General features: G+C 43.7%; 1 protein-coding gene across 4 annotated transcripts in view; it reads right to left on the bottom strand.

Moving 5' to 3' along the window:
• Window positions 1-26,604, bottom strand: part of ZMYND11 (zinc finger MYND-type containing 11) — a 157,009-nt gene extending 130,405 nt beyond the window's left edge. For 3 of the 4 annotated variants that reach the window (XM_074985047.1, XM_074985046.1, XM_074985044.1), the window contains exon 1: window positions 26,419-26,604. The gene's annotated coding sequence lies outside the window, so the exon portion shown is untranslated. Of the gene's footprint in view, window positions 1-10,403; window positions 10,425-26,418 lie in introns of those variants that run through there. The other variant, XM_074985045.1, reaches the window with a different exon arrangement.
• Between the last annotated feature and the right edge of the window lie 1,005 nt (window positions 26,605-27,609).

Here is a 27,609-nt window from a genome sequence, read left to right on the forward strand (position 1 = left end):
ACACTGAGGTAGGACTATGTATTATCATTTTAGACTATTCTGGGAAGGTTTTTGTTAGCCTATTCTTAAAAAAAAACTCCAGTGACAGAAATTCTACAACCTCCCTAAGTAATTTGTTCCAAAGCTAAACTACCCTTACAGGTAGGAATTTTTTCCCAATGTTTGACCTAAATCTCCCTTTCTGCAATTTAAGCCCATTACTTCTTATCCTGCCCTTGATGGTTAACGAGAACAATTTATCATGCCCCTCTTTGTAACAACTTTCAACAATCCTTTCCCATTGTGTATGTATGCAATTGACAAGTCCTTCCTAAGAACTTTGCATTTGTCATTACTGAATTTCACCATATTTATGTTAGATGTAAGATAGTTTTGAATTCTTATGTTCTTATGTTCTTATTCTAATCCTGTCCTCCGAAGTGCTTACAACCTCTCCCAGTTTGGTATCATCTGCAAACTTCATAAACTCTGTGCCATTGTATACAACCAGATCCAGGACCCCTGCAGATCACACTCAAGATACCCTTCTAGCTGGACTGTGACCACTGTTAACTACTGCCTGACTATAGTTTTCCAGCCAGCTGGGCACCCCCCTTCTGTAGGTTTGTCTAGGCTATATTTCTGTAGTTTATGAAATGACCACATAAGATAGTATCAAAAACCTTACTAGAGACAAGATATCACATCTACCATTTTCCCTCCCCCATACAGAAAGGTTATGACCCAGCCAATGAAGGATATGAAGATAGTCTGACATTTTTTGTCCTTGATTGCTATTTATCACCTTATTATATTCTGTGTGACTGTGAATCAATTGCTGGATTATTTGTTCCATTATCTTTCCAGGTACCAACATTAAACTGACTGATTTTTAATTCCCTGGGGTTGTCCTTATTTTCTTTATTACAGATAGGCATTATATTTGTCCTTTTTTCTATTGCTGTGGAATCTTTCCCATTCTCTACAAGTACTCAGAGATAATTAGTAATGGTTCAGAGGGCTCTTCAGCCAGTTCTTTAAGGAGTATCGGACATATTTCATCTGGCCCTGATGACTTGAAGATATGTAACTCAAGAAATTCTTAAATCTGTTCTTGCTTTGTTTTAGCTGCATATCCTGCTCCAGAGGGTAGTCAATTATTTTTGTCAAGATCCAAATTTCCTGGTTAAGGCATAAGTCCATACTCCAGGTAAAATAATTTTATAAACAGTAATTATAATAAATAAATGGAAAGATCTAGGGTCCATTCAAAAATTCCAGTGGTCCAAACTTGGTCTATGGTTCACCTATTGACTACCTGCCATCTTACCCCATTTACACTGAAGTTCATTATGTTAGTCATCAAATCACTGCTAACCTGCTTGGTGAAAGCTGGGAAAAAAAGGGGGGCATTTAACACTTTGGCCACAGCTGGATGTTCTGTTTTTGTCTTTGACTCTCCATTGAATAATGATGTTACCCTGCCCTTGGTCTTCTCTTGCCTCTAATTTATTTGTGAAATGTTTCTTGTTACCCTTTAGAACATTGTTTCTCAATTTTATTTGGCCCCGGAACCCTTTTAAACTCAAAAGAATTTTGCAGAACCCCATTTCCAGGCTCTACTCCCTTTGGCCCCCAAACTCACCCCCCAACTCCAGGCTTTAACTGCCTCAGGCCCCAAATCTGTCCCCTCATCCCCAAACTTTACCCTCCTTCCCACAAACCCATTCTCATATCCACAGGCTTAACCCCCTCAGCCCCTAACCCACCCACCCCAACCCCAGGATTAACCCACCTCAGCCCCAAACTGCCCTCTCGGACTAACACATCCGTGGTGCTGGCTGGAGAGCCTGAGCTGGGTGGCCACATTCACCCAGTGGAAGGAAGGCTGGCGTAGAGGTGTTCCGCTGACACTGAAGGGGTGTGGCCACGTGGGTAGCAGGGTGAGTGAGGGCTTTCTGCAGATCCCTGCCCTGATGCCGCTGAAATAGTTGAACTAAACTCAGCTTTTTTAACAGCTGGATCCCTCCCGCCGCCCTGCAAGCCAACAAACTAATTAAATTTAACTCTGCTGTTTCAGTGGCAGCAGGGAGCCGCAGAAGAATTTTCTTGGGTAACCCTCCTTCTATTCACTTCGCAGAACCCTGGGGTTCTGCAGAACACCATTTGGGAAACACTGCTTTAGAGGTCCTATCTAGTTTAATTTCATTTTGTAACTCGGCCTTTCTAATTCTGTCCTTACATGATTGTGTTTTGGTTTATTATATTCATCCTTTGTAATCTGACCTAGTTTCAACTTTCTGGATTTTGTTTTGTTTGTTTCAAGTCATTAAAGATTGCTTGATTAAGCCAACATGAAACTTTGTATATTTTGTGCCCTTTGTGACAATTTGCTCTTGTCCCCTTATCATTATCTTTTTTAAAAACTGACAATGCTCCTGAACTAATTTTTCCTTTAGACTTCCATACCATTAGGTTTTATCTACTACTTCTCTGTGTTTACTAAAGTCTACTTCTTGAACTCCACTGTCTTTACTCTGCTGTCTTCCCTCCTATTATTCCACAGAATCATGAACCGTATCATTTCATAATCACTTTCACCTGAAATAGTTCCTCCATATGGCAATTAGCCCTGGCATTGGAGAACTTTTGACCTTCCCACTAGATAAAATAAATTTTTCAGGAAATCAATGTGTCCCCTTTTTCTCCATTACAAGTTCACAGATTCTGAAAGAAAGGTTACTCACCGTAGTAACGGTGGTTCTTCGAGATGTGTCCCCTTGGATGCTCCACATTAGGTGTCGGGCTCGCCCGGCGCCGCAGATCGGATCTTCCAAGCAGTTTCTGCCGGACCACGCATGCGCCGGTGCGCGCCGCTCCCTTCTGCGCTCCTGGCCACGTGCGCGATCCGGTCCCCGCCAGTTCCTTGACCAACCGCCTCGGATGCTCCTGCAAAACACTAAACAGAGATCCGAAGCGGGGAGGATGGGCGGATAGTGGAGCACCCACAGGGACACATCTCGAAGAACCACCGTTACTACGGTGAGTAACCTTTCTTTCTTCTTCAAGTGTCCCCGTGGGTGCTCCACATTAGGTGACTACCCAGCAGTAACCCAAGATAGGAGGTGGGTAATCGGATCATGTACAGCTTGTCCCCGAGAGGACCGCTGTCGAGAGCTGGGTATCCTCTTGGAATACCCTGTGAAGTGCGCAGTGCTTGGCGAAGGTGTCATAGGATGACCAGGTCGCCGCTCTGCAAATGTCTTTTAGCGCAACGCCCTTGAAAAAGGCTGTTGATGCCGCCACGACCCTAGTGGAATGAGCCCTGGGTGTGGCCAGTAAAGGAGTCTTTTTGAGTTCATAGCACATTTTTATGCAGGATACGATGTGCTTCGAGATTCTCTGCGAAGAGAGACCTTCTCCTTTCGATTTGGGAGCGAGAGAGACTAGGAGTCTATCCGTTTTCCGGAAGGACTTGGTCCTATCTATATAGAAGGCTAGCGCCCTCCTCACGTCCAGGAGGTGTAGGCGCGCCTCTTTGTTAGAGTTATGCGGCTTTGGATAAAACGAGGGTAAAACAATAGGTTCGTTAATATGAAACTCAGAAGAAACTTTAGGAACAAAGGCTGGATGCAGCCATATGGTTACCGCCTCCTTGGAAAATACTGTGCAGGGTGACGTTGCCATAACTGCCGCAAGCTCGCTCACCCTGCGAGCTGACGTGATTGCGAGAAGGAAGGTCGTCTTTATCGTAAGGAGGCGGAGGGAAACCATGGCTAAAGGCTCGAACGGTGGTCCCGTTAGCGCATTAAGCACCAGGTCCAAGTTCCACGAAGGTGGAAGCGGTTTCCGAGGGGGGTATAGGTTTACCAACCCTTTGAGGAACCTGGTAACCATGGGATGGGCGAACACCGTGTGCCCTTCCTCTTCGTGTCTGAACGCCGAAATGGCAGCAAGGTGGACCTTTAACGAGGATAGTGAGAGTCCTACTCTCTTGAGGTCCAGTAAATACTCTAATATTACAGGTGTAGGCACTGAAAGGGGGGCTAGCTGTTTGGTAGAACACCATGCCGTGAAGCGAGTCCATTTCTGCTTGTAGGTCTTCCTGGTGGAAGTCCTCCTGCTACTTTCTAGGACTTGTTGCACTTCCTCTGTACATGTGCTCTCTAGGGAGCTGAGCCATGGATTAACCACACTTGTAGTCGCAGGCCTTGGGGGTGCGGATGCACTATGGACCCCTGGGCTTGCGTGAGCAGATCCGGCGCCACCGGAAGGGGCATCGGTGGACGGTCCGACATACGCAGGAGTAGGGGGAACCATCGCTGTCAATCCCACGTTGGGACTATCAGGATCATTCGGGCTCCTTCCCTCCTGGCTTTCTGCAAGACTTTGTGGATCAGCACTGTGGGAGGAAAAGCGTAAAGCAGGGGGCCCCTCCAGGAGATCGCGAATGCATCCCCCAGGGATCCCCGTCCCAGTCCTGCCCTGGAGCAGAATCGTGGGCACTTCTTATTGTGTTGAGTGGCAAACAGGTCTATCTGGGGAAAGCCCCATGCGTGGAAAATCGGTTGTAGCAGATCGGGATGGATCTGCCACTCGTGCGTGAGTGCGAAACGCCTGCTCAGCTGGTCTGCCTTCACATTGTGAGCGGCTGGTAAGTACGCGGTTTTCAAGGTTATATTGCTGGCGATGCACCAGTTCCACAACCAGACTGCTTCCGCACATAAGGCACGGGACCGAGCTCCTCCTTGTCGATTTATATAAAACATGGTGGAGGTATTGTCTGTACTGATCCCAACTACTTTGCCTTGTATATGGTCTCGAAAGTGTCTGCAGGCGTTGAACACTGCTCTGAGCGCCAGTATATTTATGTGCAGTGACTGTTCCATGGAGGACCACAGTCCTTGCATCACCTCTTCGCCCATGTGTGCTCCCCACCCTATGTGGAAGGCATCTGTAGTAAGAAAAACCGGTATTTGTGGTTGGTGGAAGGGTACCCCTGTTAGCATGTTCTTGGGGTTTACCCACCATTGCAGGGATTTGCGCACCTCTGTCGTGGGCGACACCACCCTGTGAACGGTGTGTGCTGCCGGTTTGTATACACTCGCCAGCCAGTGCTGCATGCTGCGCATGTGTAACCTGGTGTTCTGTACTATGAACATCGCTGCTGCCATGTGCCCCAGCAGCTGTAAGCACGTCAGAATTGGCACCGTAGGGCTGAAGGTGATGACTTGCACGAGGGAGCCGATGGCCCGAAAGCATGTCTCTGGTAGATACACTCTCGCTGTAATAGAATTTATGCGTGCCCCTATGAACTCTATGTCCTGTGTGGGGTCTATCTTTGATTTTGCCAGATTGATAACCAGGCCGAGCGAAGAGAACGTGCCTGCTGTGACGCGTATCATGCGTAGTACCTCTTCCTTCGAGGCCCCTTTGAGTAGGCAGTCGTCCAGATACGGGAATATAAATACCCTCTGTCTGTGCAGGTAGGCTGACACCACTGCCAAGGTCTTGGTGAAGACTCTGGGGGCCGAGGAGAGGCCAAACAGTAGGACCTTGTATTGAAAACATTCTTTGCCTACCATGAACCAGAGGAATCGTCGGTGAGCCGGATGGATAGTTATGTGAAAATACGCGTCTTGTAAGTCGAGGGCTGCGAACCAATCTCCATCGTCTAGTGCCGTAAGGATGGAGGTGATTGTGATCATCCGAAAGCGTTGCTTGCGCAGGTATCGGTTGAGGCCTCGAAGATCTAAGATGGGCCTCCAGCCTCCTGTCTTTTTCTCCGTGAGGAAGTACCTCGAGTAGAACCCTTTCCCTTGCAGTTGCTCCGGCACTCCTTCCACTGCCCCTATGAGCATGAGAGGGTCTACCTCCTGCTTGAGCCTCGCTACGTGGGAGGCCTCCTGGAGGTGGGGCCTGGGTGGAGGTCATGGCGGTGGGAGCGACTGGAAGGGGATGGCGTACCCCGTGGCTATGATCTCCAGCACCCATTTGTCTGTGGTGATCCTTTGCCACTGGTCGTAGAATGGTCGGAGGCGATGGTGGAATAACAGCTTCGGATGACCTTGTGCGATGGTAGTGATGGCGCAGCCCTGGATGTGTGTGTCAAACTTGTGGCCTTTGGCCCTGCCCCGAGGACGCACGGCTCTGTTGGGAACGTCGCCTGGGAGTTCTGTACTGCTGGTGCTGTTGATGTCGCCCTTGCTCGTAACCCCTGTGGTACTGGGGACGCTGTGGCTGGTACTGGTACCGTCTTTGTTGAGGGTAGTACTTTTTCTTTCTGTATGGAGGGGTGTAAATCCCCAGGGTCCTAAGTGTGGCTCTTGAATCTTTACTGGAATGAAGGACAGGGTCAGTTGATTCAGCAAACAGCTTCTGCGTGTCGAAGGGAAGATCGACAATCTTTGACTGCAGATCCCTCAGTATACCCGAAGTCTGGAGCCAGGACTCCCTTCGCATCACCACTGCCGTAGCTGTGGAGCGTGCTGCTGTGTCCGCAACATCCAGGGCGATCTGAACTCCCGTCCTCGAGGCCGCATAGCCTTCTTGCATGATGGCCTTGAGCACTGGTTTATTGTCCTCTGGAAGCGAGTCCATGAGGGAGGTTAACCTAGTGTAGTTGTTGAAATTGTGGTTCGCTAGATGCGCTGCGTAATTTGCCATTCGCAACACTAGTGTGGAGGAGGAGTAGATCTTTCTGCCGAACAGCTCTAGCTTCTTGGCATCTTTGTCTGTTCCCCCTGTCTTGAATTGAGATGTCTTTGTTGCAACGACTCTACCACCAAGGAATTTGGTTGTGGGTGGCTGAACAGGAACTCCACACCCTTCGCCGGCACGAAGTATTTCTTGTCCGCTCTCTTGTGGACAGGCAGAATAGTCGCAGGGGTCTGCCATATCATAGTGGCGGACTCCAAGATTGTTTCGTCAAGCGGTATTGCTATTTTGGAGGAGGCCGGAGGTCTCAGATTTTTGAGGAGCTTATGGTGTTTCTCTTGCACCTCTGCTGTCTGGATGCCTTGTGTGAAGGCCACCCTTTTAAACAGCTCTTGAAACTGTTTGAGATCGTCCGGAGGATGGACGTCTCCCGGGGCCGTAGCCTCGTCCGGGGAGGAGAGCGAGGAACCACTAGGATATGCCTCTCTGGACCCTTCCGGTTCCTGTTGGTGATGGTACATCCGCTCGCTGGAAGCTTGCGAGGGAAAATCTCGGGGTTCCATAACCAGTTCCCCCTGAGATACTTGAGTCTCTGTCCCCGTTAGCGATTGCCCTCGGGGATATGGGACCGTCTGTGGGGATCTTTCCCTGGTAGAATGCCGGTGGTGTCTATACCCCGCGTGACAGGGATGACCATGGCAGCATGGGCACTGTTCTTGGGCAGGTGACCTGGACCACTCCCTTGGTGTGTACCCCCTGCATCTGGGGGAGCGAGATCGTCGAGAGACATGGGACACTGGAGAGAGAGCGATTTGTGATAGTACTCCAGCAGCTCAAACCCCAAAAAGGGTGAGGGTGGTCCCAGCCAGGGCGAGGCTGGTTGTAAAAATGGAGACGGGGGCTCCGGGTAGGCTATGGGGGACCCCTGCCTTCTAGTTGGAGTCCGCAGCATGAGCGGAGAGCTGAGAGAAAGCAACTCTGCAGCCCTGTCTGGAGAGGGGCTGCGGTGCCTTGTTTTCTGTGCAGCCTTCCCCTCCCTTGAGGGGGTGGCTCCGCCCCCTGACATGCAGGGGATCTCGGCCCCGTCCACGCCACGCTCAGCACGCTCTTGGGCGGTGCTGCGCGGGCAGTGTCCTCCGGTGCCTGCAGGCTGCGTGCCTGCACAGTCTGCACCGCCGGTTCCCCGGGGGTCGGTGCCGCTGCCTGCGGTGCCGCCGGTATCGGCGCTTGTTTAGCCGCCGCCCTGCCTGCGGTGCGGGGCGGCTGTTTGATCATTGGACGCTGAGCCGCCTCCACGTGGCTCTCCGTGCCACTGCCGATCACCTGTTGCTGCGGCTGGGGGCTGTGCGCTCCTCCCATCCCGCTCACTGTTGCTGCCGGCAGGGATCGGGTTGGGGAGACTTTCCTCTGTTTCTGCGCTGATGGGGTGAGGGAGGCGGCTTTCCTTTTATGGGCCCCGGAGGGTCCCTCCTGCTGTGGCTGCTCCGGCACGTCTGGCTGGAGGGCCTTGTCGAATAGCAGCATTTTAAGCCGCATCTCTCTGTCCTTCCTTGCTCTGGCTGTTAATTTTGCACAGAAGGAGCATTTCTGCATGACATGGGACTCCCCAAGGCACCTTATACAGTGACTGTGCCCATCAGACGCTGGCATTGCCTCTCAGCAAGACTCACATTTCTTGAATCCTGAAGAGGACATTGTTGGTGAGTCTTTTAGTTCTTAATGGGGTACTTAGCACCTTCTGTGTGCTATTTTCCCTCTCTCGGATAGCCTGCCGCGGCAGGAGGGCTAATGGCCCTAGGCTCCTGGCCTCCGGTGCTCCGCTTTTTACTAGGACTGGACTGAATTCCTTCCCGCTTGTTGTTTCTTGTTGTTTTTTTTTTTGAAAATAACAACTGGCTAACTTAAGAATAGACTAAGAACTAGAAAACTTTAAAGAAAAACAGCTAAAAACCATTGAATACGCTAACTTGGCTGTAGCCTAGTCGGATTCCGTCTGCAGCCGACGGCGGTTAAGAGGAACTGGCGGGGACCGGATCGCGCACGTGGCCAGGAGCGTGCTAGGGAGCGGCGCGCACCGGCGCATGCGCGGTCCGGCAGAAACTGCTTAGACGATCCGATCTGCGGCGCCGGGCGAGCCCGACACCTAATGTGGAGCACCCACGGGGACACTCGAAGAAGAACAATGAAATTCTATTAACTTTGTGTGATTAGGGAGGAGAAAAGTAGAACTAAATAGATGCAGGACTACCCCTCTTTTACTGAGTTACCTTGTTTCTTATTTTCTCCTTCCAAAACCCATGCAACTAGCTAGACCTTGATAACAGATCCCTTAGGTAAGGACAGGAGAAGATAACTGGTACGGTCCACTCAAAATCAGGTTGGAGAACCAATGTCTTTGTGATCAACAATGGGCAAACAGTACATGACCTTTGCACATGTGACCGATCTCATTCTGATTAGCACTGGTTGTAATAATGGAGCGGATTTATTCTGAGATTCAGTGTCCAGTGCTATATCTGCTGACCTTCAGCTATCAATACAATGACCTAACTATCTTCTGAGAAAGACAATCGGAAATCCTCACTCCTCTTTATATTTTAGACTTGCACTTTGCCTAGGACCTGCAGGAGACCAGAGTTCATGACTTTTTGTCTGATACTGGTCTTTCCTCCAAAAACGACTGCCTGGAAGGATGGAAAGTCAGAGGAAACTTGAAACTTATTTTTGAGAGAATTTTAGATACCTTTGGTCTTCCCTAAGAGACTCCTTCTGTTGCTTAAAGTTTTCTTCTCTTGCCCGAGACAGCAAATCCTCTGAAGAGATGTGTCTTAAGCCTGGAGGCTTTGAAGCTGAAGGCAGGCTAATTAGTTCTTTCAAAGGATTAAACTTGAGCTACTGAGATCAGGATCAATCCCCTGCTGAGCTAGTTCCAGCAAGTAATTTAAGAGAGATGAACTCTCTGCATATACCCTTGGTATAAGCAGAAATGTTAGGGGACAGCAGGTGACAAATTTGGGCCTACTACATGCTACACTAGCCACACAAAAGCTTCTCTTGTCTCCTTAAGTTTGCTAGTTAATGGGAAGGCTGAATGGCAATGATGAGACTGTTTGGTCAACAACATGGAGGCAGTGATCCCAATATCCTAATGAGGTATTTTTTCTTCCTACATGCTGTTTCATCTGAGCCTCTCCCTGTAGTGGATCAGAGATGTTAAGTTACAGCACATTCCTCAAACAAGGCTGAGGATGGTCTTGGGGGACCCTGGACAGTTTTAAGTACCAACCCAGGCACTTTATGAAAAAGAAAACTGATCCCCATGCGTATACTCTAATACAGAGAAAACCACTGTGAACAAATTTTCTGTTTGGCTTGTCACTCCTGATGAACCAGTGATGAGCCTCAGAAGCCCAAAGCAAAGGAGTAGAGAATGTCACTGAGAAACCCTACCAAAATCTGGCTCATACAAATCAAAGATATAGCTATCAAATTCAGGTTTTCTGGTTTTGTTTTATTTCCATTGATTCAGTGGTCTTAAACAGGAAGGACTATAAAAACTTGCCGAAAGTACAAAGATGAGAACAGTGGCTACAGCACTGGATTTGGGCCCTTGAAGATTTGGATTTTGTTCCCTACTCTGCCCTCAGCATACTGGATGACCTCAGACAAGTCACATCAGCTCTCCAAGCCTCAGCTTCCACAGCTGTAAAATGAAAAGCACATGGAACTCTATAGATAAGAGCTATTGTTTTTATTATTGGACATACCTTATTTATTATAATTAAAGGTTGCAGCCTCATTCACTTTGCTGGTGATTGACACATCTGTGCCTAAACTCAAAACTGGCTGCAGAGCTGACTCGTTTATTTAGAATCTGTGGACGTTCCTGTACCAAAGAAAAGGGGAAACAGATTGACAGTACAAGAGAACACCATGAAAGTAACTAGAAAAAAAATGCAGCAAGGAGCACATTTTCCAATGTTTTAGATGCCGAATAATGCAGGCAGGCCCCAGTGGGGTTTTCAAAAGCATTTAAGCAATATTGATGCCTAACACTCATTAACATAAATGGAAGTTAGGCACCTAACTTGCTGAGGCAATTTTGCATCGTTAGAGCTTAAATACCTTTGCAAATCTGTCCCCCAAACAAACTAAAAAGACAAACAGATTTTTTTTTCTCTGCCCTCTTTTAGTTTTAGTAATCTTAGGTTATCTACAGTCATATTAGGTGAAGTATTTTTAGACAAATGTTATTTCTCAATTGACAATGCTTGTCTACACTTACCCCAACTTCGAAGTGGGCAAGTTAATCAGGGTGATGGGAGATTACTAATGAAGTGCTGCAGCGAATTCTCCCCCGCAACAACTTCAAAGTGTCAAACTTCAGAGTGCCAGCATGTGTATAGCTACGGGCACTTCAAAGGGCCTTTACTCCTCAAAATTTTGGGGAGTAAAGGCACTTTGAAGCAGTGCAGGCACTTCAAAGCGCCCACGGCTACACACTTGCTGGCACTTCGAAGTTTGACACTTTGAAGTTGCCACAGGGAAAAATTAGCTTAATAAAGTGCTGCATATTCACCACAGCACTTAATTAGTAATTTCCCATCACCCTGATTAACATGCCCCTTCGAAGTTAGGGGCAAATGTAGACAAGTCCACAGTGTCTGTTCTAAATTCTTGTGAAATCCATAGCCATCAGCTCCATTCTGGTGATACCTCTCCTATTGAAAACATTTTACTTAATCACTATTCTGAACACATTCTCTGTTCAAGCCATTTAAAATAACATATTGCAAAATATATAAATGTTTCCTGAGATAATTCAAGTTCAGATTGAACTGAACTAGTTCCAGGATCTAGTAATTAGCTCTATGACTTATGTGGGAGCACTGCAGTGCTGATGGTTCAAGATCCAAAATCCTACCAATGAGGCATGATGAAAGGGTGAAGGCTAGGGGAGTTGTTACAATTGTACATAATAGGCTACATGGATTTGATTCAGGTTCAGCTGTAAAATTCTATGAACTGTGTTATGTAGGAGAATGTCAGACTACATCAAAAGCAATGAAAAGAAGACCATCAGCTTTCAGAACTTGTAATTTTCCTAAATTTATCTTTAGATTTGCACCAACAGCCATCACCAGGGAATCTGAACAGCTCCTGAGATGAGTAGATTCATGGATTTCAAGGGGAATCATCATCCAGTTCTGACCACCTGACTAATACAAGCCACAGACTTTCACCCATGAATTCCTGCAGTGGACTAAATTATTCTCCACTACATAAGCAAACACCATAATTTACAGTGAGCTAAAGCATACGTACTACATATTCAAGCTAAATTTAAAGACTCCAAGGGCTGGAGAATTCACTATTATTAAAGTTATGAAACTACAACCTTACTGGACATCATGAAGTCACTGGCTGTTCTGTTATTCCTGGTTTTAGGAAGCTCTACTTAGGGAAGGTCAGAGGTCTCAACTTCATTAGTTCCAAGGACCAAACCTCATATGAAGTTATGGTCAAGGGGTCAGGTTACACATTATGCTGTGTTCACATTTGCATTCCTCTTTCGAAAGAGGAATGCAAACGAGGGAAATCAAAAATGCAAACAAGGCACTGATTTACATATCTCATGCTTCATTTGCATAACCACTTTTCAGAAGAGATTCTTTCTAAAGAAAAAAGCAGTGTAGGTGGGACTCTTTCAAAAATAAACCTGATCTCCAAAAGAATCCTTCTTCCTGAAACAAAAAAATAACTCTTCCAGAAAGAGATTATGCAAATGAAGCACACAATATGTAAACCAGTGTCTCATTTGCATTTTTTGATTTCCCTAATTTGCATTCCTCTTTTGAAAGAGGAATGCAAGTGTAGACACAGCCCATGACTGTTAACTTCTCTCAGTACACAGTAGCCTCCCACTAATGCCACCAGGAAATTCACAGAAAGATCAAGGGAGACCTGGACTTATATGTGGTAACTAAATTCTTATGATGTATGAATTCAGCATCTTACTGTTGCATTCAGAATTATTCAGCAGAAAAAGAGGCTCCCCTTTATAGGCACTGAAATCTCTGTCATCTGTTTCTGTTCCTTCTGCCAGTACAGTACCTCTCTTTCTTCCCAGTCTGTGTCTCCCTTGCATTTCCCTACCCATCAATTCCAGCCTCATTTTGTGGGTGTCACACTCATCCTCCTCCCCATTCCAGTGGAAAACTTGCCAGCACTAAAATTATTAACACTGACTCTGATATGGTAACATTAGATTTTGGAACTGACTTCCCAGTGAAATTAGCAGAAAAAGACTTCAAATTTCTTGGTCACTCTTTCAGGTTGTACGCTCAAGCATTTGTCACTGCAGCAATTAATCTGGTTTTACCACTGAAAATTGTTCATTAGTATTAGGTCCAGAAAAAAGAAAAAGAAGAAAAAGAACAGAAGGAAGCGTATTTTGAGCAACACGTCATAAAAGCCTGATAGCTAGAAGAGCTGGTCAAAATTTGGAAGTTATAGAAAATGTTGACACTTTGAACTTTACTTTTGTTCCAAATCATTAAGGACAATTGCAATTTAGTACTGATTGAAACATATTATTTTATTAGATCAAAGTGTCAAACTGGTCAATTACAATACTATCAGCAGACACTGATCTCGTAAAGATATTTCAATCGCCATTAGATAGCAACTACCCTTAATGATTTTTAAACTAAAACACAATGAAAATGAAAGGATACAAAAAAATTGTGAGTATTGTCATTTTCTAGGACAGGACGTGACAGTAGTATTGTGTAATATGTCAAATTATATGACTTGACATGGTATGACATGTAATACACTACTGACAACTCCTGAAATAAGGAGAAAATAAATGAAAATGGAAAATGAAATACATCTTGAAATGAAAATTTCACTTTGTAAATTTCAAAATTTTCCCTAAACAATTTTTGTTTTTGAAAAATTAACACTATTCTGGAAAAACCTTTTTTTGACAAAAATTGCATGGAAATTTGTACACTGCTCATTTGAGGAGCAAAGGGACTTTGAAGTAGCGTAGGCATCGCAAAGTGCCCGTGACCACATGCATGCTGGCACTTTGAAGTTTGAGGCTTCGAAGTTGCCAAAGGGAAGAATTAGCCGAATGAAGTGCTGCATATTCACCACACCCCTTCATTAGTAATCTCCCATCGTCCTGATTAACATGCCCCCTTCGAAGTTGGGGGCAAGTGTAGACAAGCCCATTGTGATTCTAGGGAGAAACGCTTTATAAGAGAGGAAGGTTGTATAATTTGCTCTAACAACAGACTAGCCCATACTCCTACATAAATTAATTCCAACAATTACAAATGATTAAGTCTGTAAGAAAATTTTGGGCTGAAATTTTCTTATAGGAAACACAAATGCAACACACATTGCAACTTTTTATAGTTGCTGCCAATTTAAATAGCACTGGGACCTTGTGTTCCATATCCCAATGTCACTCAAGTTTAGCAAACTTTTCTATTGTGAGTGTATGTGCTTATCTTTTTAATGGTAATTGAACTGACCACACCAAAACCACATTAACCAAACCATGGGCAGGTCTACACTAAAGGAGAAAGTCAAATTAAGTTACACAACTCCATAGTATGTAACTGGAGTCAACACACCTTAATTTGGGCTTCACCAATTTCTTTGCATTCACTCCCATCAACCTCCCTTATTCCTAATGAGGAGCAGGAGTACCAACACAGGCACCCTGCGAGATGTATTTAGCATTTTGTCCATACCAGGCATGTACAATCGAATTCCTGAATATTCAGTGCAGCAGTGTCACTCTTCCTGGAAGTGTAGATGTAACCTATGTTTGTAGCATTTGAATTAAAAAACAATCAAACAAACAAACAAAAACAAAAAATACCTTCTTACAGCTTTACAAACAATGTATTGGTGCTAATGCTGTGAAAGTTAACTGGTATCAGTTTTTCTAATTCAGATGTTAGAAATAACCATATATTCTTCAGATCAGCCCCTTGTTTCTCTGTTATGTCTCATAGGCTGTTTCTACACAGGCCACTTTCCTCAAAAGTGGCATGGTAATACACAGCCCAAAATATGCTAATGAGGTGTGGATGCAAATTCCCCACGCCTCATTAGCATACGGTCATGTGATTTGGAGTCCAGAAGACCATTCTTCCGGACTCCAAAACGCTGTTTAGAAGTGCAGCCCCCGGGGGGGTCTTCTGGAAGGAAGTCCTTCTTCCGGAGGCCCCTTCTTCCCAAAAATTTTCGAGAAGAAGGGGCCTCCGGAAGGAGGACTTCCGTGCTTCTACACGGCGTTTTGGAGTCTGGAAGAACTGTCTTCCGGACTCCAAATCACATGACCGTATGCTAATGAGGCGTGGGGAATTTGCATCTGTGCCTCATTAGCATATTTCAGGCCGTGTATTACCATGCCACTTTCTTCAAAAGTGGCCTGTGTGGCAACAGCCATACAGAAAATTCTTCTTGCTACTGTTTAAACAAGAGTCTCTACAAAACAACCTACGTATCAGATCCTGCAGTCAGTCTTCATATTTAGAAGAGGGGCATTCTGTGCCAGAAATTGATTACCATGTGCAGATTTAAGGTAGCATAAAACCCATTCATGTGCCTGCAACACCCACATAATCCAACATTTTTCTTGTTGATGGAGTATGTAAAATCTATGTCCAGCTCATGAACAAAGCTCTGGATCAACCAAATAAATTAAATAAATGTACACTCTGGAGAAAAAGCCAACATATACATTTCAAATATTAGGGTATGTCTAGACAGCAGCCTCATTTCAAAATAAGCTATTCCAAAAGAGTCATTCTGAAATAACACAGCTACACACAAAAATGTATTTCAAAATAGCACGTAGCAACCCACTATGGCTGTGTCTACACTAGCATTGTGCTCTCAAAAGGCACACAAAGGAGGAAATTGAAAATGCAAGTGAGGTGCAGATTTACGTATCTGACACCTCATTTCTATATTCTGCTTTTGAAAGATAAAAGCCCTATAAATGCGGCTCTTTTGAAAGAACCCTATTCCTAAATTAGGAATAAGTGTCATACAAAGAATATTTCTAAGGAAAACAATCCAACAATTTTAAATCTAATACAAGGAATCATTTTACCAACCGATGGAATATAGCCATCATCTGTGACACACTGCATCATCTCTTTAAGAGTGCACATTACACTATTTAGTTCCATAAGTGCAGAATTTTGTGAAACCTCTATACGTTTTCCAAGGTATTTAGTAACTATAACATTACAGCTATATTTCTTCCTTCTGCACTTCTAACTCTGTACAAGCTTCTCTCCCAGAATGCTGCCTCTATCTTTCAGCTTTATGTCTGTTCCTTTGACATATGAAAAAGATCCCCATGTATATTAAGCGCCCTCCTTCTTTTACTTCAAAAACTCTGAAAACCCATCTGTTCTGTGAAGCCTATTCATATATATTTCTATTGAATCCATTCACAAAGACTAAATTATTCGTAATCAGGATTTTGTTCTTTGTTTAGCACTTACTATTATTTTATAACTGCCATGTACATACACACTGTTGTGCAAAAAAAATAACAGTAATAATATCAAGTTAAAATTGCAGGGAGAACTTAGGTAGGCAGAATGTCATTATAGAAATTGGAACTTGGCCAGAATACCAGGGTTAACATCCTTATACTTACACAAAGAGTCAGGGGATCTTTAAAACAGCTGTGATTGTTCAAAATGCTTCACATATATAAATAAAAATATTCCATAAAACAGAGTTTAGAAGACTCCATCACAGTTTCACTATCCAGCACTGCTGTTAAGGGTGCTGAAGTATCAGCTACTGCCCTTTTAGTGATACTTCCTATCACAACCTATGCTGTAGCCAAACACAGGAAGTGAAGATCAGCATTTAAATGCAGGTAAAAAAAAAGCTATCATAAACTGTGACGTTCTTCTAGAAAATTGGGGGTTCCTTTAACAATAGCTAATAGGAAGTTCTGTAATGACATCTGGCAGTACACATAATTTCACTTTTGAATCGCTGCGGTCAGTATTATGCCAATGAGGTGCTGCATATTCAGGGCAGTGCCTTATTAGCATATCCCTAAGTGTCTCATTAGCATCCCCTTTCTAAAGGTGGGGGCTAGTTTAGACAAAGCCTTTTTGTAATAAATCTGTGGCTTTTTATGATTAGCATTGTATGGGGTAATTGATTTATATTGTAGCTAGTTTTGTATTTTTTCTTATTTATATAGTTTTGTTTTCTTATAACACAATAAAAGGAGCTAACATTTTTACACACAACAGACATTTAGAATTTCTCAATCTAGATTTTGTAAGTAAACTACCCAACAGTGTCCTATAGGTGGCTTATTTAGCTGCAGCAACTTAAACAATTTACTTCCCGGATCAATACAACCTGACTTAAAATGGTTTTAAGCTTCTCCAAGCCTAAAATTTTACAAAATCTAATATATTAAAAGAAATCATTTTATATTATATACTTCACTGAAATGAGATGTATGCTATTTAAACATTCACTTTACACCTGCTTACAACACAATATTGCAGCATGGTTCTAGCATATGGGGATAACGAGTTTATTTCCATTGTCCAAGCATAGGACCAGATTCTGAACCCTCGAGAAAACAGCATAGTAAAGTACTGCTCAATGTGAGTAAGAGTGGTAGATTTTGGTCCCTAGCAAGCTTCATAAAGTGGAAAAAAAAAAAGAGATTAACAGTATTAATCTCACGTGTGAACACTGATGCTGATGTATCTTTTAACCCCTTTATCGTTATATAATCAACATCTCACGTGCTCTCTCTCTCTCTCTCTCTCTCCCCACCTTTACACCTCTGCATCTGCCCATGACATGTTCCATTTTATGAACACATTTGGATGTTCTAGGCCAAATTCTCTGTTGGTGTAAACTGATGGTACCATACAGAAGCCAACAAAGCTGTACCAAATTACAATCAGAGAATATGTTCTTCTCTCTCTTCAAACACACACACACGCCCTCCTTTGACACATACATGTGGACTGTCTTCACACCACATCCTCCCTTTTTGCTATCACACACACTTACAAGCTTCTATCCATATACACCAGACAACCACCATATCTATCATTAACTTACAACTCAAACCCTCCCAACTCAGTTACACACACACACAACGAAAGCTTCTGTTCACCTTCCTGAGCCTGGGAAGACTGCTGAAGCTGGCCTGGAAGATAATGGGCCTGCAATGAAAAGCTCCAAAGATTCATCTATACAAGTGGGTTTTTCTAACCAAACCTGGCATATCAGCCAGTAGCATTGTGCCTCTCTACGTTCAGGAATAACGCCTTTGTCGGGAGTTTTATGCTGATAAAAAAACCAATTTGGGGGACTCTCTGTTGACAGACAGGCTTCCTGCTCAACTGGCAGCCCTGTTTGCTGAGCTTGCAATTCGCCACTCTGCCAAGAGAGCAGCTGGGCAGTGTGTGAGCATATATAGTGAGATTTCAAGCGACTCTGAATGAGCTAAAATGTGTTCTATGTTGGAAGTATAGACAAAGCCTGAGTTTAAAGCACTGCATTTTTGTAACTTCTAAAGGAGGGGTGGGAGGGAGACCTGTGCATACTTTCCTTCACATTCAGGAAGGAGACAAATTTCATAACTTTGGGGGTTGTATGTCAAAGAGGGGTAGGATGAACATGTGGGTGTTATAGCAAGTCCCTGAGCTGCGTCTTCCCAGACCAGATCTCAGTGTTCTGCAGCTGCAGGTAGTCCTGCCTGTGAGCTCTGCTGAAGAAGGCTTTGGTGTCTGTCTCAGCAGGACCGGGCTAAAGGGGGGCCCAAGGGACAGAGTAGGCTCAGACGGTGGTGTCTCAGCATCTCAGTTGGCACCCCAGCGTTCCCAATCCATCACAGCCTTTGAAGCTGCTTTAAGGTGCCACAGGACTCCCCATTTATATACATACCAACTAGCAAGGCTATCCCCTTAAGCCTGAAAGTGTGTATAAAGAGTCTCTCGAATGCCAAGGAAGTACCATGATTTCAATTTTTCAACTACAAAAGAAGTGTTAAAAACATGTCATGAAATTCCTTTTTGTGATCTCATGAACAAAAAGAGAAATATGATACAACTAAATTAATGCTAAAGAGTTCAACAGTAGTTTAGTCCCAGAGTATGTTACAATATATATCAGAGCTACAGGTTTCTGTTCATGTGACATTTTATTTGAGCTGTAAGATGTTTTATGAATAAATAGCAAAGCACTATCTTTGTGATTAGAGAATCTGCTGACTTTGTGGTATTTTACATTTATTGACCAGACTGTGCCCACCTAAATGAGGCTGGGAATAGAATAAGTGGTCCCCACAGCAACTGCTGTGTTAGAGCACCCAAGATTTTGGGTCTGAATGCTGGTAGAAAAATAGGTGTCTGCTACTCTCCTTCCCTCAGAACAGGTGGGTAGAGGGGGCTGGAGCCTTGTACCTGCCTCCATCCCATTCCAGCCAGAGAAACCAAGATTCCAAATTGGAGTGAGTATGCTAACATTTTGGTCAACTGCCCTGGACAAAGGCAGAGCAAGTGAAGAAATCTGTCACATTTCCTCCTTAAAGCCATTGCAGCTTTATATATATGTATATATATAATATAGAAAACTGTGTATTAGTTATAGCACTCTGAATACACAATTCTCAGAAAAGGAAATGGGATTTTATATTCATAACAACATGGTCATGAGTATATATGAATTTATGCAAATTTTAAGGAGACAAATGTGTGGTTAGAGATTGGAATATGTAACTTTCATGATGTGACAGTACATGAAATAGGAATAAATGGTATGAATGAAAAGGCCACATTTCAGTGTCTTGGTTTTTGGAGGAAGAAAGTCTGGAAATTTAAAAAAATCCAACTGTTGGCCAGCCTACACTGATACACATTTTAAAACTTAACTCATTCCCAGTTCTTCTCTACTAAAGAGTCTTCTTTCCTTAAAGTAACGTAACTGTATGTACAACGTGTACAGGTTATAAGACACTTAGTGAAGCAGGTCTTTTCCCATGAAAGCTTATGCTCCAAAATATCTGTTAGTCTATAAGTGCCACAAGACTTCTTGTTCATTTAGAATGACAGATAACACTAAAGAAATGTACAGTAAGGAGCCAGAGAAAAACATACAGTTGATTGAAAAAGTAAAAATATAGGACCCAAGCCTGCAGCAGCTTATGGACATGACACACTTTTAATCATGTAAGCAATCTCCTGGAGTTCATTGAGACTCTCAGAGGCATTATACTATGTTCTTAAATCTTTCCAAGATCATGGCAAAAATCTGTACTACTACACACAGACTTCCAGGAAACCTGAGAAATACCCATATTTTATTGGAAAGGGGTTAAAGATGAAGATAAAAAGTCATCTCATAAAAGTTTTTAAAAAAATCACAGAAAAACTTGACAAAACTATCATTTTCTTATAGTGCTTTAGTTGTATATAAAGCTTTAACAAAGTATTATTCGAGTTATAAAAATACCGGATTTTTTTCAGGGATATGGGGGCTAGTGACAGAGGAGGTTCTTGCCAGCAGAATCACAGCTACACTGCTTGTTTTCTGCCACAAACATGCAAATAAGCCACAAGAATATACAAATGAGTGGCCATTTTCAATTTTGTGACCCTTCATTTGCATCATGCTGCCAGCAGCTGGACTGAATCTAGACGCAGCCCAAAAGTTGTAGTTTCTTTCAAATCCCACAGTACTATTATAAATGAAGTTATAGGCATCTACATTTTAAAAAAAAAAGATACAAGAACTACAATTCTGAAAAATGGTAAAGGAAGGAGAAAATGGAAAAAATAATTAAACATCTGCTTTTTCTATATCTTGCAATCACTCTGTACACAAACTCTCAGTAACTTCACTGGGATTTACCTAAATGGAATAACTGCAGAACTGAACTCTAAAAGAAGGTTACCAAGGCTTCTAGGCATAAAATTAGGCCTAACAGCCTTGATGTGGGTTCATGGGTGTGTCACAGCATCGCTCCATTATTCCTTCTGTGCTCTTGAGAGTAGCCAAAAGAATGTTTCTCTCAAAGGAGAAAAACAAAAATCAGACATCACTAAAATAGAATCAAGTTTTAGTACTACCCAACTTTATTATTTTAAATTAGTTCAAACATTAGTTGTCCGCAATTTAAGGAAAGTGTTTATTAACCATCACAGGACAGTGGGGAGGGGAATCTCAGTCTTGCAATGACAGAAAAATCAAACAGAGTAGCTACTATATGTTAGCATATTTTTTATATCAATTGAAATATCTTGATTTAATAACCAGGAGTTTGTTCACTTCTTTGGAAACTAAGGCATTGCTATGAATTTGTAACATAGTGAAATGTTCAGTTGGCTTCATATTAACAATAACTTGTCTCACACATTCACAGCTCTACACGAAAACCCATATTAGTTTAAAACAACAAATTAACAATCAAATAAATTTAGGGTTCAGTTTTGGTCACCTTGAAATCAAAGGAAGCCACTGCTCCCAATGAAAGATTAAACCTTAATTTAAAGCCCATTCTTACAAACATTAGCCAGCATAATCCCAGATTGTGCCCTGAAATATATTTAGCAGACCCCTGAAATCAATACATTGTAACTCTGTACAGATGTAAGGTCAACCTGTGCAGAGTAGGGACCATAGTGCTCGCAATATTCTCTGAGAAGACTCACTGACATTAGACCAGTGTTTCTTAAACTGTGTTGTATGAAAAACTTGCATGTGTGCCACACGCATGTGGAAAATTGGACAAATACAATAGTATATATTTTCTGTTATTAAAACCGGACAGCAATGAAGAAGTAACATCGTATGATATCTAATTAAATTACTTTATTTTGTTTTTGCTGTATATGTTGCTGCTTGGCTTTTTTGGTCTGACAACAATTTTTTGAAGAAAATGTTCACAAATGTTCCATGTAAAAAAATTATTGTTAGGAGTTCCCTGGTCTCAAAAAGTTTAAGAAACACTGCATGAAACCACTCCGTTACATAAACTATATCAGAAGTGTTTCCAGTATTAGACCTTTTAATTTGTAACATTTTAAAACAATTTACACTGGATTTTAAATAAAATTTACACTTAATTTGCAACAAATGTAGACAGCAATAGTGCAGATTTCCCCAGTTTTTTAAAAATACATTTTGTATTACACACACACACACTCTCTCCCTCTCTCTCTTTTTACTGGATTACAAGCTTCTTGAAGAAAAAGATTTATCTCCCCAAGACTTATCCCATTAGACATTTCCCTCCAAAATGGTATATTGTGTTACACAGTTATGACACTGGCTTGTAAATCTTGCAGGCCTTATTGTCCAAACTGACAGATCCAACTATAGAATAAGCAACTCATTTAGGAAACATGTGTAGATCCAAATTAACAAAGTCATCCAGAACTTAACAAAAACAATCTTGCCATTAACACCTTTGTTCACAAGCATTAGCACAAGCAACCCTCGCAAACATATGATGTACATGTTACATTTATCAAAACAAAAAGCAGTCAAGTAGCACTTTAAAGACTAGCAAAATAGTTTATTAGGTGAGCTTTCGTGGGACAGACCCACTTCTTCAGACCATAGCCATGCTACTCTTTAAAGTGCTACTTGACTGCTTTTTGTTTTGATAGTGTATAGACTAGCGCGGCTTCCTCTCTGTTACTATGTTACATTTATGTAGCTCAATGTTACCAAAGTGCCAGAGCATCATGCTCCAAGTATCATTGTGAGCAAGGCTGACAACCTTCTTGGACTCTTTGAAGCATTTCAAAGAGGTGGATTTTTCAAAAGCCATAACTTTAGATTGCACTCTTTGCTTACTACAACAGAGGAACACAGACAAAAGGAGGATACAGAAACTATGATGCTTACTATGTCAGCTTGTGGATTAAAGCTGATAACTAGTAAAAGAATCACAAAACAAAAAGCAGTCATGTTGCACTTTAAAAACTAACAAAATAATTTATTAGATGATGAGCTTTCATGGGACAGACCCACTTCTTCAGAACTGCAACTTCTGATGAAAATAAAGAGACAGAAAAAATGAAATGAAAACTGATGAATCAGATACACAGGGGGAACGAAAGGTGGAGAAGAGGGGGAATAAAATTACTTAATGCAAGTGCCTACTAAATTAACTGACTTGCCTAAGATCACTACGAATATCAAAGATGGGGAAGCTGTCTTTGTAACGCGTAAGGTAACTGCTATCTGTATTAAGAATAAGCCACAAAGTGTCAAACTCGAGAACCAACTCCAGGTCAGATGTCTTCCTCTACAACCCGGTGTTAAAGTCTTTTGTTTAGGGTGCAGATTTTCAAGTCTTGAATGCTATGGCCTCCTCCACTGTAATGCTCACTGACAGGTTTATGTGTTTTCAAATTCCCAATGTCTGTTTTGTGTCCATTCATTCTCTGGTGAAGTGATTGTCCAGTCTGTCCAATATACATAGAGGGGCACTGCTGGCACATGATGGCATATATAACATTAGTACAGATATAGCAATGTGAGGTGCTGATCTGTAACTGACATGGTGTGTGTCTCCAGAGTAAATATGTAGACAGAGCTGGCAATGGGGTTTGTTGCTGGGCAAATTCCAGGATTAGTATTTTTGTGATATGGTGTGTGGTTAGTAGAGATAATTTTCCTGAGGATAGGTGGTTGTCTGTAGGAGAGAATAGGTCTTTGACCCAGAGACTCTGAGAGTGTAGCACCATGTTCCAGTATAGATTGTAGGTTGCTGATAATGTGCTGGAAGGGTTTGAGTTGGGGGCTATAGGTGATGACAAGAGGCATTCTGCTATTGATCTTCTTGGGCCTATCTAAAAGTAGCTGGTTTCTGAGTCTGGCCCTATCAATCTGTTTTTTTTACTTCTCCCAGTGGGTAATTAAGTTTTACGAACACCTGGTAGAGATCTTAAAGTTTTTGATCTCTCTCGGTATGATTGGAGCAGATTGGATCTAAGTGCTTGACTATACATGATGGATAGTGTGATGTGTCCTGGATGGAAGCTGGAGGCATGTCGGGAAGCGTAGCAGTCAGTGGGTTTGTGGTGGAGAGTGGTACTGATTTGGCCCTCAGTGATTTGTACTGCGGTGTCCAGGAAACAGATCTCTCATGTAGAATGGTCAAGGCTCAGATTGATGGTTGGGTGCAGGTTATTAAAATCTCTGTGAAATTCTTCTAGAGTCACTTTCAAAAGGAGCACTGTGTTCTTTCAGTTTAATTTAGAAAGAACGCTTTTTGTGTGCAAATGCTCTGCTAGATATTTCAAAAGAGCCCCTTCTTTTGAACTTGTTCGTGTAGACACAGCCTTTCTGTAACATACTCAGAAAGGCTGGTTAACAAAATTGTTTTTAAAATGTGTGAAGAAAGACCTAGTCCCTTAGGATGTATGATAAGGGACGGCAACCTGAAACACAAAGCTTTTTTTGCCCCAACCCTAATTTTGTAAGGGATCCCCCTTAAGAAATTTCCTATAAAGAACACCATAAAATTCAATAAAAATGGCCCTCACAAACGTGGGAAAAACTTTTTACCTTCCTCTTGTGCTCTCCACACCAGTAGGGCATTTTTGAAACTTCTGAATATTTTTCATGTAATACAAACAATAGAGCATGTGAGGAAGAGAATATTCTAAAAGGCTAAATGTCAAACTATCACTGAAATTATACAACACCCAGCATTATATTCAATATTTGATTTTGCAACTATGTTTCTAGGATTCTCAAGTCTGGTTCTTGACTTTGGTTCATGTCTTTTAAGTGCTGTTGACAACTTTGCACAGGAACACAACCAAATACGGTTAATGACAAATTCAGAATGATTTCCAGAGACAAAAACTGAGAGCTCAGAAATGTCACACAAAGTTCAACATCCTGACTTGTCTCTCAAACTAAGAGGGAGCCAGAAAAATGTGATGAAATATCCCAGTATGTTGCAGCTGTCAGTACATATGTATTTGTTTCTCCTTCCACCTCTTATATTCAAAATAAAAAAGGGAAGGAAAACTAGAACGTCCTCAGGCAAATAAACCTTTGAGATAGATGATGAGGAACAAAACACCACTTAATGCAGTAGGTGGATCAAAATAATCTGAAAATAAAACTTTCACAAATTATTCCAAAAGGCCCCAAAACTGGTCCCATTTAGTCTTGTGCAACGCTGTTCAGGGGAGGAGAGTGATTAAATGATTTCTGAAGAGGGAGCCAGGGAGTTCCACAGAGCTTAGAGCCCTTCCCCATTCACATCCGCACAATGGGAAACCAGAGTCAATCCCCCCAAGTCCCTTATCTCAAAACAGCTGGCAGATGCTGTGGGAGGACAAAACTCCTCCAGTGGCTGAGGAAGGTACAGAGGGTTTAAAGCGGCAGGTTCGTGGCTTCCTGAGCCGAATGAACACCCCACCAGCAGGGGGCTTGAGGAGCAGGCAGCCTGCCTCCTGTTGCTGGGCTGGCGACATAAACCCCGTATCCACTCCATTTCCCCTTGAGAAGAAAGTTTGAAGTCATATGCACATTCCTTGCCCGTGTCCACCCACCAGGGGGAGCTAGAGTATCACCCCCACACCAGCGTGTCTGTGCCACACATGAAGCTGGGGCCGTGGGAACATCCAGGATCTGCCCTGTCAGGGGAGGGTCCCAGCACGGGTACTGCCCCCAGTGTGCCCTTGGGGGAGCCGCAGGAGTATTTTCTCCCCCCCCCAGGTCTTACAGGGGACAGAGAATACTGCACCCCCTTGCTTCTAACCCCTTGTGCCCTACGGGGGAGGGAGGGCGGAGTATTGACCCCCCCCCGCGCATCCCCACCATCTGGCCCGCGAGACGACCGCCTCCCGCCTTCAGCGTCTGCCCTGCGGGGTGGGGGAGGGCAGGGGTATTGTTGCCCCCCCCCCGCCAGCGCCTGGCCCGCAGGAGACGCCGGGTGTAGCCCCTCCACCCCCACGGCATAGCCATCTACCCCTGTGTCTGCTTCGGGGACAGCCCTGCCGAGCCGCTGCCATTATCCGGCCCCAGCCCCGACCCTAAGCAGGCACCAGCCCAGCGACAGCCAGAGGCGGAGCCGGGGCAAGCCAGGCGCCTGGCGTGCGAGAGGCCCCGGGGAGGTGGGGGGAGAACTGTGGCCCGCCTCCGCTCCATCCAGCTCGGCCGCTCCTCTCACTCGAGGCCCCGGCTCCCCAGCTCCCCGCAGGCCCGGCTGTCTCCTGCCTCCCCGCAGGTTATTTATTGTAACTTCCGTACGAGCGGGGGCGGCGCGACCCCAGCCCCGTGCAGCAAAGCCCCGGGCAGCGAGGAGGGGGCTTCGTGCGGATTAATAATCATTAGCGGCCTCCCCCCGCGCCCAGTTCCCTGCTCCATTTCCAAGCGGGCCGGGAAATGCCCCCCCCCAAGTAGCAAACAAAACCTAACCCCCCGCGGCGCCCCACATTTTATTATTCCCCCCCCCCCCGCCGGATCCCCGTCCCTTCCAGCCCAGCCCTGCCCCCATCGCCGCGGCTCACGGTACAGATTTTGTAGGGTTTTTTTAAGGCGCCATGTTTATAATCCTCCATCATATTTTAAAAAAAAAAAAACCCACCCAGCACGAGCCACGCCGTCTCATCGCCCCAAAGCCGGCGACGGGACAGAGACAGCCACAGGGCTGTAAATTCAAGCCGCCCCCCCCTCCGCACACGCACCCTCCTCCCCAGACTCCGAAGTCTCTCTCACCTTGGGCTGTTGCTGCTGCTTCTGCTGCTGGCAGGGGGGAGGGGAGAGAGAAGTTAAGCCGGGGAAACTTTTCAATCGCTTTCCCAGGCCGCTGCTGCCTCCTCCTTCCACATATTTTTCCCCCTCGGAGTTTTATTGTGTCTGAATATTCTCTCCCTCTCCGCTCCTGTCTGTCCACAGTTAAGGTTTCTGGGGTAAACAGGGTTTAGGATGGTTGAAGGGATATTTGGGAGAAGGAGAACTCTAGTGGTGTCTGCTGGAGTTGCTGTTAGCTTCTTTTTGCTTTTATTTCATTTTTATTAGAATACATTTCAAGCGCAATCTTAACTGGTCGTTAATTATATAGTAGTTTTTAGATCATAATGTTAGTCTACGGCCCTTCAGTAAGTTTATTGCAGGATCAGAAAGTTAAAGGGAATGGACATTAACCAAGGCAAGAGGGTGTAACCTGTCAAAATACCATCTGTAGAAATTTTGCACAAAATGTTCGGAAGGGACCACTCAGCTGGGACACCCCAAATGGAATCATGCAAAACTCTTGGCCACTTTTGTAAATTTGACCTAACTGGTGCGATAACACAATCTGGCCTTTTACTAAATACTGTTGCTGGGTACATTTTGTATGTAACTTATAATATTTAGGGAGCTTTTGTGGGTTAGATATAATATAGTACATCTCACAGGGTGTCACAATATTAAATATTTAATGCTTGTGTAGGCAAATAAATTCTAATTGTGATGTACATTAGAGATTCCATAATGGGAGAAAGGAGTCTTGTAATTACAGGCTTAACCAGTTGTGTTTTTTCTTCAGTGTAACAGCCTATTGTCACAACATTCTATCACTCAAGCCTGCAAACATTTGTGCAATTCTGTTGACGTCAATTAGGGTTTCCATATGACCTTTCAAAAAAAGAGGACACCCCTGAGAGAGAGTATATCTGTATCTACCAACTCAGATTGTATTAATATACTATATATACTTAACACATTAATACAACATGAATTGGTAGATATCGATACAGATACACTCCCTCTCAAGGGTGTTCTCTTTTTTAGATGGTAACACTAAGGTCAGTGGGACTACTGATAGTTCTTAAAGTTAAGGACTTGCTGAATCAAGGCCTTAAACCCCTTTTAAAAGAATTGTTGTGGATCAGTTCTGCTATTTTTAAAGCAGTGAGACAGCAT

This window comes from Carettochelys insculpta, chromosome 2 (genome assembly GCF_033958435.1).
Source record: "Carettochelys insculpta isolate YL-2023 chromosome 2, ASM3395843v1, whole genome shotgun sequence".
Taxonomy (NCBI): domain Eukaryota; kingdom Metazoa; phylum Chordata; order Testudines; family Carettochelyidae; genus Carettochelys; species Carettochelys insculpta.